Source organism: Loxodonta africana, chromosome 1, assembly GCF_030014295.1.
Source record: "Loxodonta africana isolate mLoxAfr1 chromosome 1, mLoxAfr1.hap2, whole genome shotgun sequence".
In the NCBI taxonomy this organism is placed as follows: domain Eukaryota; kingdom Metazoa; phylum Chordata; class Mammalia; order Proboscidea; family Elephantidae; genus Loxodonta; species Loxodonta africana.
In genome coordinates, this window is record NC_087342.1 from 33,312,209 (window position 1) to 33,324,787 (window position 12,579).

Genomic DNA, 12,579 nt, shown 5'->3' on the forward strand with positions numbered 1-12,579 from the left:
CATTTAGTCTCATGTATTTTTTTTTTTTTTATCTGCTTGAACTAAGAAGCACACACTTCATGAGTATCATTTTATGTTTTATAGTCCAGTCTAATCTCTGTCTGAAGAGTTGGCTTCAGGGATGGTTTTAGTTCTGGGTTAACAGAGCGTCTGGGGGGCATGTCTTCAAGGGTTCCTCCAGTCTCATTCAGACCATTAAGTCTGGTCTTTTTACTAGAATTTGAGTTCTGCACCCCACTTTTCTCCTGCTCCATCAGGAACTCTGTTGTGTTCCCTGTCAAGGCAGTCATTGGTGGTAGGTAGGCACCATCTAGTTCTTCTGATCTCAGGCTGATGAAGTCTCTGGTTTATGTGGCCCTTTCTGTCTCTTGGGCTTGTATTTTCCTTGTGGTTTTGGTGTTCTTCATTCTCCTTTGCTCCCGGTAGGTTGGGACCAGTTGATGCATCTTAGATGGCTGCTCACAAGCTTTTAAGACCCCAGATGCTACTCATCAAAGTGGGCTGCAGAACACTTGCTTAATAAACTTTGTTATGCCAGTTGACCTAGATGACCCCCAAAACCATAGTCTCCAGACCCCAGCCTCTGCTACTCTGTCCCTTGAAGTATTTGGTTGTGTTCAGGAAACTTCTTAGCTTTTGGTTTAGTCCAGTTGTGCTGACTTCCCCTGTAATGTGTGTTGTCCTTCCCTTCACCTAAGACAATTCTTGTCTACTATCTAGTTAGTGAATTCCTCTCTCCCTCCTCCCCACCCTTGTAACCATCAAAGAATGTTTTCTTCTGTGTTTAAACTTTTTCTTCAGTTCTTACAATACTGGTCTCACACAATATTTGTCCTTTTGCGACTGACTAATTTCACTCAGCATAATGCCTTCCAGAGAATTTTATCTGTCATATGGGCTGTATTTGGGACATAATGCCATTTAGTGTTACTGCCTCATCAGTAATGAAAACAATGAGAGCTAGTATCTAGTAAGGAGCACTTGTAGTATAACAGTTAAGTGCTCAGCTGCTAACCAAAAGGTTGATGGTTTGAATCCACCCAGTGGCTCCACAGGAGAAAGATCTGGCCATCTGCTCCTGTAAAGATTACAGCTGAGAAAATTCTATGGGCAGTTCTACTCTGTCACATAGGATTGCTGTAAGTTGGAATCGAACTCGACAGCAACAGGTTTATACTTACTATGGTGGTGTAATGGTTAAAGCATTTGGCTGCCAACTGAAAGGTTGGCAACTTGAACCCACCAGCTGCTCCATCGGAGAAAGATGTGGCATCCTGTTTCTGTAAAGATTTATAGCCTTAGAAATCCTATGGGGCAGTTCTACTCAGTTACATAGGGTCACTATGAGTTGGAATTGACTCAACAGTGCGCAACAACATACTTACTATGTACCAAGTGTTTTAGAAATACCATCTCATTTAGCCCTCACAATATATTTCTCCAATTTTAGAGATGAGCAAATAGAGACTCTGAGAAGTAATCTTGCTCAAGTCACATAGCTAATAAGCAGAAGACCTGCAACTGGTCCTTAAAAGAAGCTGTTTCCATGAAACCATGATGCTTTCCCAATCAGCCCAGCTCCTTCCACCTCCTGAGACAACTGCTTCTGTCTTGGAAGGGAAGTGCAAGCCAAATAAGGCACCTGGGCACCTGGGGGTGGATTATCCAATAGGCAAGGTAAGCATGGGCTTACTTGTGCTTACTTACTAATCCACAGTGAACAACTTCACATGGGTTTCCCACATCTTTCACCCCACATAAGTCTGTGCCTGCCTTGCTTACTGGGTCATCCACCCCTGTGAGGGATTATAAAATTGAAAAGAGGCTTTGATTCTGTAGGAAGGTGCTATGGGGTTGGGAGAGATACTGATTCCACCCATACCTAGAAGCAGAATTTTTGATGTGCTGAAAAAACATGAAGTTGTTCACTACAGATGATCTGGTAAGCAAGGTAAGCACCACGCTTAACTCGCCTATTGGATAATCCACCCCGGTGGGCCCCTCACGTGCAGTCTCTTTCCTGGTTACAGGGAGAAGACAAGTTCAAGGTGTCAACAGTCTGGTTTCAAGTCAGAAGGATGATATGGTGACAACTGGAGTCTTCATTCCAGAAACCGCAGGGCCACATGCAACCACGAACTCAAAGCAAAAAGCGTTAAACTTTTTCAGTAAGTAGTCTTTCATTCAGGTCACAAGCATTTATTCAGCATCGATGGGGGTGCAGAGCTCTGTATTAGCTCCCTGCACCCTCTACCCACCCCCACTCCCAATTTGGTTGAAATAATTCATGCAGTTTGGGCTGAAAAGAAACAAACACCATTTGCAGGACTCCATTCATAAATGTCCCCGCTGGGCATTGACTGGCAGCTCACTGCACTTCTCACACCACATTCCATATCCCTGGGGTGTCCAAAACACTTGCACTAATGTAAAATGTGAGAGCATCAAATGCAATGTTTATGGAGATTTTTCTACAGCTGCTGCTTAGGAAGCCCTTCTTGGTAGAAGCGTTGCCAGGATTCCTAAAAATTAAGCAGAAATATCTTCCTAATTAGAGGCGGCAAATAAGACAGTTTTGTTTGCATTTCCCACAAGGACATGGTGTCATATCCTAAATTTGATTCTTACATAATTTTGGAAAATATTTTATCAGATACTGTAAAAGAGTGTTCAGTCAAAAGCATGCAAAGTAAACACAGTATAATATAGTATAAATAGAATGGGCATGAGAGATAGACAGACCCAGTTTGTAGTCTTAGATCTACCACTTCCTTGCTGGAGGAATCCTATCAATCCTTTTAAATGCAAAAGTAAATTCTGAGGGTACTCATTTAACTCATTCTGAGAGTATTTGGTGTTTTTTCTTGGTTCCTTGAAGTTGCTTGGACTCACTATACTTTTCTAATAAAGATAAATATCTGGATGAAAAATGCAATAAAATGAGTCATATACTGGGATATTTGATGTACACACTACAAGTACCTATATTTATATGAAGTATGGCAATGGGTTTTTTTTTTTTTTAATCCAGAAGATTGAATAATTTTTAAAAGTTGTTTCCAACACGCTTGGATTTGTAGGCAGAGCTTTTGTATGAGAAGATGAGGAAGCTAATGGTACTATCTGCTCATGTACCAAAACCCACTGCTGTTGAGTCATAGCGACCCTATAGGACAGAGTAGAACTGCCCCATAGAGTTTCCAAGGAGCGCCTGGTGGATTTGAACTGCTGACTGTTTGGTTAGCAGCCACAGCACTTAACCACTACACCACCAGGGTTTCCTCTGCTTATATTAAAAAAAAAAAAGCTTATATAGCGTGCATTAAATGCTCAATCCCCGTGTCTCATTTTAAAGCCAAGAAGGTAAATAATCTGTGCATGTTTTATGCAGTGTAGCTTCAAAACTTGAGGTGATTTTGGGCAAAGTTAGGTGATGCTAGGGATCTGGAATGACATATTCTGAGCTGGTGATACCTTAGCTGGAGGATAGTGTGAAGATCTGAGGATAGCATTTTTCCATGAACAAAGCCTGTTCTATGGACATAGTTACATGGGATGGAGATACATGTGAGTGAGTGTGCCTGTCTATCTACTTACCTATCCATCCGTCCGTCTGTCCGTCCGTCCATCCATCCTTCCATCCACCTTATCCATCCATCCATCATCTACTAGCTACCTACCTGTCTATCTATCTAAACAAAAAGGGTCCTATGAGTTGGAATCACCTCGACAGCACTGGGGGTTATGGCCAAATAAGTTAGGTAACAACTGTTTAAACACAACCACACAAGCTTATTTAATGCCTCGAAGTCTTTCAGTGGTGACTTAACTGGTAGCTCCACCTCTCCAAGTATGTCTGTGATGACAAAAAAAAAAAAAGACAGTGGTGGTTAATTCTAAAGCGGTCACATCAAGGCACAGATGGACACATATCCGGACTCCGGTCACAAATATTCTGTCCAGTCATTCGAAACCCACGCATTGCATGTCTGTGGTATATCAGGAATTGTGCCAGGTCCTGGGAATACAAAGAAAAATAAAACTCGGCTCTTCCCTCCAAGGTGGTCACTTTCTGGCAGAGGACATCAAATAAACCCGACAGATGCAACACAGTGAGCTCAGGGCTATGGTAGAGGTAAGCAGAAAAGCTTGGAGAACGGATGCCTAGCCTTTTCCTGATAAAGACAAAGCCTGCTCCTCCATGCTGTCAGAGTAATTGGTTACAAATGAAAAGTCTTTTAACCTGTTGGCTCCTCTGTTCACAAGATGAATAAAGAATACTATCAAAAACAATTTACTAACATCAATGACTTATTGCTTTGAGTGTGAAGAACCAGTCAAAATCATGTGAATATGTATAAAAGTTATGACATAAGGGGTAACTTATACACCAGGAAACATCCAAACATGATTCTAGGCAACTAACCGGTTGACATGAGTAGTTTATCCTCTGGCTATAAGTAAACCATAAAGTAAGTACATGAGCCACTTCATAAATTCTCATATCTAAACTGGGAGCTGTAATATAGCAGTTCACAAAATAACAAATAGTGTGTTTTAGGGCCTAGGATTCCTCTTCCTTTCCATGGAGTTGACCCAGGAAAAAGCACTCTGTGTCTTCCAATATTCCCTAGTCCCAACTCTGCTGTGGAGACTATGAGAAACTGTGAGGATTTGCCCTGTGTTGGGAATCTCTGGGTATCTGTCAAGAAAAAAGTACTCCCACTTTCACCCTAGAAGTTGTTTTGATGGTTTTAAAAGCATGTCCAAATTACTTGATACTCCTCCCTTCTAGAGATTGAGCCTAATTCCATGCCCCTTGACAGAGACCCAGAGATTCCCAATGCAGAAATCTGTGGCTCAGGGAGGTTGTCACTTTCTCAGGGTCATGCAGACTATAAATGGAAGATCCAAGGTTCAATCATATGTTCGTCTGACTCCACAGGCAGAAAGCAAACTCTTACGGATTGAGTTGTGCCCCCCAAAAAGATACGTTGGAATCCTAACCGCCAGTACCTATGAATGTGACCTTGTTTGGAAATAGAATCTTGGAAGGTGTTATCAGCTAACATGAGGTTACACAGGAGCAGGGTGAGTCTTAATTTCATCTGAGTGGTATCCTTATAAAAGAGGCAAAAAGGTACAGAAAGACACACAGGGTAAAGACAGACTTGTGAAGACCCATCTACAGTACAAGTCAAGTAACGCCTGGGGCTGCCAGAAGCTGGGAGACAAGAAGGAATCTTTCCCTAGAGCCTTCAGAGAGAACACGGCCCTGCTGACATCCTGAATCCAGACTCCTCGCCTCCAGAATTGAGACAATAAATTTCTCTTGTCTAAAGCCACCCACTTCGTGGTATTTTGTTACCACAGTCCTAGGGAACAAATATACACACTTTCCACCATTCAAACTATGGATGTAATGCAGTAGGCACTGGGAAGGAAGTTATGTTCTAGAAGAGGAAAACAGTGCAGTAAAAGAAGATGGATATGAGGAATGTAGTGTTTGGATGTTCTGTGTCAAAGGATGATGTCAAGAGGGACAATATTTTCTTCTCCCTGCTCATCTCCTCCCACTCCGTTTCTCAAACACTGAGAATTTTTTCAATGTCATAGATGATTCTGAGGTTATGGGCTATACAGATGAATAAGACATAATCCTGCCTGGGATGAATGAGGTGCTTGTATCAGCAAGATCAGCTATTTAATTTCCTGAAATGTTCTGTTGAATGAATATGGTTATATCTGTACTATCTGGAAAATGACCCACTCATAGGTTCCAAATGTTTCTTAACAGCAACTGCCAGTCAGTGTCAAATCTGGCTTGAACACACTATAATTTCAATTAAGTGGCATACCATTTAAATATGCACATAAATAAATTGCATACAAAAATTATGGAAGGAAAGCAGAATGATCTAACAATAATGCATGTCAAACTTACGGTAAACACCTATCATGACAAATTTTCCTGACGTTATTTCCTCCGGTAAAAAAATACACAGTAATGTTTCTATTAAGGACGCTTTTAACAATACATTTGGATGTCAGAAGCCTGGTTATAAGAAGAAAGAGGCGTACGGATAGCTTTTGGGGTATTCTTGTCTCACAATATTATAATGGGGCACTGCACCCTTTAAGTGTAAAATGTACATGGCTATGGGTTTTGGTCTTCTTGGCCATACGGAGAAATTACTTCCACTCTTAAGGGGATCTCAAGAGGCCAAAAGACAGGGAGCATTACTGCCAGTCCCAGACCATTCATATCCAGGGAGTAAGGGCAAGGCTTGTAATTTGCCTTGGGAAAGTTTGGGATGGTATCCTTGACTTTTCTTCTGCCACAATGGTTGCCTCCAAACCAAGTCTTAGAATGCCAGACCTGGTCCAATCTCTCTCCCATTTACAGGCTCTCCAAGCCCAAGTCAAGCATGTGACTACGATTATAGACAAGTTACTTAATTTCTTTGTGCCTCAGTTTCCTTATCTGTAATGTTAGGACGATAATAATAGAACCTACCTCACAAAGTGGTGTGAACATTACTGTTATCTAGCATTAAAAAACCCGTTCCTGTTGAGTCGATTTCAACTCATAGTGACCCTGTAGACAGATTAGAACTTCCTATAGGGTTTCCAAGGGGCAGCTGGTGGATTAGAACTGCTGACCTTTTGGCTAGCAGCCTGAGCTCTTAGCCACTGTACCACCAAGGCTCCTATCTACCATTAGATGGTTGTATAGTTGAAAGAAAACATGCTTCAGAATGAAACAGCATAGTACATATAGCACAAAGAACAATAAAAGAAGAACTCATGCACCTCTCACCCTACTTAAGGAGTAGAAGTGTGCTGGGTGTTCTTCTCTATTACATCCCTCCTTTTCCTTACAAAAGAGTAACCACTCTTTTGAGCACTGTTTTTCATTCTCTTTCTTTTATTATAGTTTTATAATGTTTATTTACATATCTATGTACACCTCGGAAACCCTGGTGGTACAGTGGTTAAGACCTATGCCTGCTAACCAAAAGGTCAGCAGTTCAAATCCACCAGGCGCTCCTTGGAAACCCTATAGGGCAGTTCTACTCTGTCCTAAAGAGTCACTATGTGTCAGAATTGACTTGATGGCAGCTTCTTTTTTCTTTCAATGTATACCTCACCAGCTCGTAAATTATTTGATGAAGGGGAAAATGTTTTATTCATGTCTGTATTCCCCTACGTTTCCTAGAACACACCAAACAAAACCAGGAGAACAAATCCTCTGCACATCCTGGCTATATCAGCTTCAGAAAGTCACTTAGTTTCTGACTCTCAGTTTCTTATCTGTTAAATGGGGGATGAACAATCTATTTTGTGAGAAATATTTCAAAGATTCAGTGAGTTCATGTTTTTAAAACATTCTTCATAATGCCTGTTTATGCAGACGTTCAACAGATGTTAGGTCCACTCTTTCTCACTGCTCTCCAGAAGACCTTGAACATCTCCACCACACAACTCTGCATTCTAGGCACCTGGCTGTTTCTGGATGTATAGGATGAATATCACCATGTCTTTCTCTCTTTCTTTTTTGACACTATATATATATATATATATATATTTTATTGTACTTTAGATGGAGGTTTATAGAGCAAGCTAGCTTCTTATTAAACAGTACACATATTGTTTTGACATTGGTTAACAACCCCACGACATATCAACACTCTCCTTTCTCAACCTTTGGTTCCCTATTACCAGCTTTACTGTCCCCTCCTGATTTCTAGTCCTTGCGCCTGAGCTGGTGTGCCCCTTTGTCTCATTTTGTTTTATGGATCTGTCTAATTTTTGGCTGAAGTGTGAACCTCAGGAGTGACTTCATTATTGAGCTAAAAGGGCGTCTGGGGGCCATACTCTGTCAGACTGGTAAGTCTGGTCTTTTTTGTGAGTTAGAATTTTGTTCTACATTTTTCTCCAGCTCTCTCTGGGACCCTCTATTGTGATCCCTGTCAGAGCAGTCAGTGGTGGTAGCCGGGCACCATCTAGTTGTACTGGACTCAGACCGAAGGAGGCCATGGTAGTTGTGGTCCATTAGTCCTTTGGGCTAATTTTTCCTTTGTGTTTTTCATTTTCTTCATTCTCCCTTGCTCCAGAAGGAGTGAGACCAATGGAGAATCTTAGATGGCAGCTCACAGGCTTTTAAGACCTTAGGTACTATTCATCAAAGTAGAACGTAGAATATTTTCTTTATAAACTCTGTTATGCCAACTGAGCTAGATGTTTCCCAGGACTATGGTCCCCATAGCCCTCAGCCCAGGAATTCAGTCCCTCAGGGAGTTTGGATGTGTCTATGGAGCTTCCGTGACCTTGTCTTGTACAGGTTGTGCTGGTTTCCTGAGTATTGTGTACTATCTTACCCTTCACCAAAGTTACCACTTATCTATTGTCTATTTAGTGTTTTTCCATCCTGACCCCTCCCCTCCCTCGTAACTAACAAGGAGTGTTTCTTTTTATGTGTAAACCTTTTCATGAGTTTTTACAGTAGTGGTCTCATACAATATTTGTCCTTTTGTGATTGACTTATTTCACTCAGCATAATGCCCTCCAGATTCATCCACGTTATGAGATACTTCACAGATTCATTGTTGTTCTTTATCGTTGTGTAATACACCATTATGTGTATGTGCCACAGTTTACCCATTCATCTGTTGATGGCCATCTAAGTTGTTTCCATCTTTTTGCTATTATGAACAATGCTGCAATGAACAAGGGTGTGTATATGTCTATTCGTGTGATGACTCTTATTCCTCTAGGATATATTACTAGGAGTGGGATTGCTGGATCATATGGTATTTCTATTTATAGCTTTCTAAGGAAAACGCCATATCGTTTTCCAAAATGGTTCTATCATTTTGCATTCCCATCAGCATAACAGTTCAGATCTCCTCGCAGACTCTCCAACATTTGTTATTTCCTGTTTTTTTTTTTTTTTTTTTTAATTCGTGCCAGTAATGCTGGGGTGAGATGGTATCTCATTGTGGTTTTGATTTGCATTTCTCTAATGGCTAGTGATCGTGAGTGAGCATTTCCTCATGTGTCTGTTGGATGCCTGAATGCCTTCTTTGTTGAAATGTCTGTTCATTTCCTTTACCCACTTTTTACTTGGCTTATTTGTCTTTTTTATTGTAAAGGTGTTGGATTTTCCTGTAGATTTTAGAGATTAGACCTTTGTCAGATTTGTAATAGCCAAAAATTTTTCCCCAGTTTGTAGGTTCTCTTTTACTCTTTTGTTGACATCTTTTGATGAACATAAGTATTTGATTTTTAGATGACCCCAGTTATCTAGGTTATATTCTGGAGTTTGTGTGTTTTTAGTTATGGTTTGTATCTTTTAATACCATATATTAGGGCCTGTAACATTGATTCTCTTTTTTCTTCTATGATTTTTACAGTTTTTGGTTTTATATTTAGGTCTTCCCTCCATTTTGAATTAGTTTTTGCGTATGGTGTGAGGTATGGGTCCTATTTCATTCTTTTGCAGACGGACATCCAGTTTTGCCAGCACCATTTGTTAAAAAGACTGTCTTTTCCCCATTCGATGGAATTTGAGCCCTTGTCAAAGATCAGGTGACCACAGGTGGATGGATTTACATCTGGGTTCTCAATTCTGTTCCACTGGTCAATGTATCTGTTGCTGTACCAGTACCAGGCTGTTTTGATTACCATAGCTCTATAGTAGGTTCTGAAGTCAGGTAGCATGAGTCCTCCTACTTTACTGTTCTTCTTCAGTAGTACTTTACTTATCTGGGGCCTCTTCCCTTTCCATAAAAAGTTAATGATTAGTTTTTCCATCTCTTTAAAGAATGTTGTTGGTATTTGGATTGGGATTACATTGTATTTGTAGATTGCTTTGTGTAGAATTGTCATTTTCACAATGTTGAGTCTATCTATCCATGAGCATGGTATGTTTTTACATTTATGTAGCTCTCCTTTGGTTTCTTGTAGTAGTGTTTTGTAGTTTTCTTTGTATAGGTCTTTTACATCCCTGGTTAGATTTATTCCTAAGTATTTTATTTTTTTAGGGGCTATTATAAATGGTATTGTTTTCCTAATTTCCTTTTTATTGTTCTGTTTATTGGTGTATAGGAATCCAACTGATACCTGTATGTTTATCTTGTATCCTGCGACTCTGCTGAATCTATTAGTTTTGGTAGTTTTCTCATGGAGTCTTTTGGGTTTTCTATGTATATTGTCATATTATCCACAAAGAGGAACAGTTTTACTTTTTCATTACCAATTTGGTTGCCCTTTATTTCTTTTTCTTGCCTTACTGTTCTAGCTAGGACTTTCAGCACAATGTTAAATGGGAGTGGTGATAAAGGGCATCCTTGTTCCTCTTCTCAAGGGGAATGTTTTCAGCCTGTCTCCATTAAGAATGATGTTGGTTGTTGATTTTGTATAGATGCCCTTTATAATGTTGAGGAATTTTCCTTCTATACCTATTTTACTGAGAGTTTTTATCAGGAATGGGTGTTGGACTTTGTCGAATGCTTTTTCTGCATTAATTGAGATGATCATATGATTCTTTTATTTTATTTATGTGGTGGATTATGATGATTGATTTTGTAATGTTGAACCATCCTTGCACACCTGGTGTGAATCCTACTTGGTCGTGGTGTATTATTTTTTTTTGATACGACGCTGAATTCTAGTGGCTAGAATTTTGCTGAGAATTTTTGCATCTATATTCATTAGATATATTGGTCTGTAATTTTCTTTTTTTGTGGTGTCTTTGCCTGGTTTTGGTATCAGGGTTAGGCTGGCTTCAGAGAATGAATCTGGAAGTATCCTTTCCTTTTCTACATTCTGAAATAGTTTAGGTAGTACTGGTATAAGCTCTTCTCTGAATATCTGTAGAATTTTCCAGTGAAGCCATCTGGGCCCGGGTTTTTTTCTGGCTGAGAGTTTTTTTTTTTTTTTTAATTACTTTTTCAAACTCTCCTCTTGTTATGGGTCTGTTCAGATTTTCAATGTCATGTTCTGTTGGTTTGGATAGGTAGGGTGTTTCTAGAAATTTGTCCATTTCCTCTAAGTTTTCAAATTTGTTGGAGTACAGTTTTTCATAATACTCTGTTACGATCCTTTTTATTTCATTTAGGTCTGCTGTAATGTCCCCCATTTAATTTCTTATTTGGGTTATTTGCATCCTCTCCTGTTTTTCTTTTGTCAATTTGGCCAGTGGTTTGTTGATTTTGTTGATCCTTTCAAAGAACCAACTTTTGGTTTCGTTGCCTCTTTCTATTGTTTTTCTATTCTCCATTTCATTTATTTCTTCTCTGATCTTTATTATTCCCTTTCTTCTGATGGCTGTCGGCTTTTTTTTTTGCTGTTCTCTTTCTATTTGTTCAAATTGTGTAGCTAATGTTTTGATTTTGTCCCTTACTTCTTGTTTGATGTGTGCATCTATTGCTATACATTGACCACTGAGCACTGTTTTTGCTGTGTCCCAAAGGTTTTGGTCACCATGCATTTCTAATTTGCCACTTGCATAGTAGTATTGTCAGGCAAGATGTTTACTGAATGGGACAGGTATTTTTTTCTTAAATAATTTTTATTGTGCTTTAAATGAAAGTTTACAAATCAAGTCAGTCTGTCACATATTAGCTTATAAACACCTTACTACATACTCCCATTTACTCTCCCCCAATGAGTCAGCCCGCTCCCTCCTTCCAGTCTCTTCTTTCATGACTGTTTTGCCAGTTTCTAACCCTCTCTACCCTCCCATCTCCCCTCCAGACAGGAGATGCCAACATAGTCTCAAGTGTCTGTCTGATACCAGTAGCTCACTCTTCATCAGCAACTCTCTCCAACCCATTGTCCAGTCCCTTCCATGTCTGATGAGTTGTCTTCGGGAATGGTTCCTGTCCTGGGCCAACAGAAGGTTTGGGGACCATGACCGCCGGGATTCCTCTAGTCTCAGGCAGACCATTAAGAATGGTCTTTTTATCAGAATTTGGGGTCTGCATCCCACTGTTCTCCTGCTCCCTCAGGGGTTCTCTGTTGTGCTCCCTGTCAGGGCAGTCATCGGTTGTGGCTGGGCACCATCTAGTTCTTCTGGTCTCAGGATGATGTAAGTCTCTAGTTCATGTGGCCCTTTCTGTCTCTTGGGCTCATAGTTATTGTGTGACCCTGGTGTTCTTCATTCTCCTTTGATCCAGGTGGGTTGAGACCAATTGATGCATCTTAGATGGCCGCTTGTTAGCATTTAAGACCCCAGATGCCACGCTTCAAAGTGGGATGCAGAATGTTTTCATAATAGAATTTATTTTGCCAATTGACTTCGAAGTCCCCTTAAGCCATAGTCCCCAAACCCCCTCCGTTGCTCTGCTGACCTTCGAAGCATTCAGTTTATCCTGGAAACTTCTTTGCTTTTGGTCCAGTCCAGTTGAGCTGACCTTCCCTGTGTTGAGTATTGTCCTTCCCTTCACCTAAAGTAGTTCTTATCTACTAACTAATCAGTAAATAACCCTCTCCCACCCTCCCTCCCTCCCCCCTCTCGTAACCACAAAAGAATGTGTTCTTCTCAGTTTATACTATTTCTCAAGATCTTATAAT